At 38.6% G+C, this 2,593-nt stretch overlaps 1 pseudogene; it reads left to right on the top strand.

The window, feature by feature from the left end:
* Window positions 1-272: 272 nt before the first annotated feature.
* LOC116475443 (ADP-ribosylation factor-like protein 2-binding protein) lies at window positions 273-793 on the top strand (annotated as a pseudogene).
* The last annotated feature ends 1,800 nt before the right edge of the window (window positions 794-2,593 follow it).

Genomic DNA, 2,593 nt, shown 5'->3' with positions numbered 1-2,593 from the left:
ATAAATATACCTAAAATAGCTATATAGGTAGGGAATATATTGTGAGCCTGAATTGTGTCCACTGCTGGAGTTTAACCATATATTTGAACTGGTGTATTTCAAGTGGTGTAGAAGTCTATTTGTATATGCAACTGAAGAGTTTTCTGGAAATATTTACCAATGAAAATCCAAACCATGCACCCATCAATGCCATGCGAACTCTTCAGTTATCGGAGAATAGTTGTTATGGATTTTTATGAGAATCCAGCATAATTTGAAACCAACATGCCTCCATGCACGTTAGGCCACTAGTCTGCCTGCATGGGTGTGGGGGCGATGGTCACAATGCCTTAGAAGAAGAGAGCTTCATACATTCCTTCTCCTCTGATTCTGATGCAGAACTTGGTGCTGTGTGGTTGGTTATTCAGAGGACATTATGGTAGATGATGAGTTCCAGTTATTATAGAGAAATTTCATGGACAAGTACTACCAGGAGTTTGAAGACCGGGAAGAGAATAAACTCAACTGTGTGCCTGTTTTTAGTGAATATACTTATTTGGTGGAAAAGTATATTGAAAGACAGCTTCTGGAGCAGATTACTGGATTCAACATGGCAGCTTTTACAACAATGTTACAGCAAGGTAAAGATGAAGTGGCTGGTGACATATTCAATATGCTACTCCCAATTACAGATTTTTCTAGCTTTTAAAGAAATGTTTTTAGAATACAGAACAGCAAAAGAAGGCTGGAGGCAAGACTTACATGATGGTTTAGTGGTGACTTGTGCAAATTATCCTCCAGGCCAGTTTTCTAGAACAATCTATAGCACTAGGTCCTACCTCCAACCAATGAATAGGATCATTCTGCATGTCACTGATCCATAGGACAATAGTCTCAGCTAGTGATGACAGAATATATCTTGAAAAGACTGACTCTGCTCTGCAATAGTTTGTTCATGTTAAGTATTGATGGGTCAAAACCAATATGACTTAACCCTCCTGGACCCATTTCTCTTCAAACACCTTCAAGTATTCATTAATCTTGGTGCTTAGTAACCCTAGTATACCTCCCTTCCCCAAGTAGATACCTCTCTCATGTGCTTCTGATTCAGACTTTTCTGGAGCAAGCCCACATCAAAGATTCCACCTAGAGGACCTCTTCCCCCAGCATACATGTTGGTATGTTAACAGTGTGGAATAACCCACCATCACAAATCCTCTTTGTTTCAGCAGGCTTTGCATAAATATTTTTATATACATACAACTCTTTTTAATATGAATCAGAGTTCCTGTCCATAAGCCTCAACAGGGTTTTTGATATTTATTTAGGGTGTTACTCAAGCCAACTGTCTGTCTTGAGATTTCTGAATCTCCTATGATCACAGCTTATCTTGGCTGTAGAAATCAATGAAAACAGATATACCTTACCTTAAAGCCACACGTGAAAATCAACTCCATTTGCAGTCCTTGTGTCACTGTCTTCTGCTAGTCCTGATGAGTCCCACTGTACCTAGAAGTCTCTTTCAAGCATTCTTTTTGAAAAAAATTTTCTTATAGGCGAATACTCAGGCTAACCTACAGGATATGATGTTGAAACCTCCATGATTACCCACATGGAGATGAAAGTATTATATGCTGTGTGATTTTTTAGTTCTTAGTGCTATGAAGTCAAAAATATTTTTTATGTTGGCATTCATTTCTATTTTACTGGATACCAATGAATGTATGTTTTGTGGTAGAAATATACTAAAAGGTATGCTGTTCTTACAGCATGTTAAATGTGTTTGTGCATACTTGCTGAAAATGCTTTCTGTATAACCCAGTTAGGCTCTATGTCGTAGATAGTGACTCTGCAATTTATTCTTCCTGTCAAAATCTCTTTTACTGAGATGATATTCTGCTGATTTAGCTCAGCCTGGGTAGGACGTAGTAAACAACTTTACTAGTTCTCTGTCTGCTTTGGTTTAGCGCAATGTATGTAGAGTATTACTTACCAGGAAACATGTATGTCACATCTCGAGAAAGAAGAAAAAAAAAAACACAGTAGTTCAATTCCCAATGTGTACCTATGAATTTTTTAAGTAAAAATGAGAATCTGTACTGACTTTCACCTGGCCACTCTGGTTTTAAAGGAGGAACCAAGTTGGAAAACACTCTGCAAGATATTATCCAGGAGAACTTCCCAAATCTAGCAAGGCAGGCCAACATTCAGATTCAGGAAATACAGAGAATGCCACAAAGATACTCCTTGAGAAGACCAACTCCAAGACACATAATTGTCAGATTCACCAAAGTTAAAATGAAGGAAAAAATGTTAAGGGCAGCCAGAGAGAAAGGTCGGGTTACCCACAAAGGGAAGCCCATCAGACTAAAAGCTGATCTCTCGGCAGAAACTCTACAAGCCAGAAGAGAGTGGGGGCCAATATTCAACATTCTTAAAGAAAAGAATTTTCAACCCAGAATTTCATATCCAGCCAAACTATGCTTCATAAGTGAAGGAGAAATAAAATACTTTACAGACAAGCAAATGCTGAGTGAATTTGTCACCACCAGGCCTGCCCTAAAAGAGCTCCTGAAGGAAGCACTAAACATGGAAAGGAACAACTGGTACCAGC

This window comes from Hylobates moloch, unplaced genomic scaffold (assembly GCF_009828535.3).
Source record: "Hylobates moloch isolate HMO894 unplaced genomic scaffold, HMol_V3 SCAFFOLD_10, whole genome shotgun sequence".
NCBI lineage: Eukaryota > Metazoa > Chordata > Mammalia > Primates > Hylobatidae > Hylobates > Hylobates moloch.
Note: the sequence above shows the minus strand (reverse complement) of the source record. Positions and strands in the feature narration are given on the sequence as shown.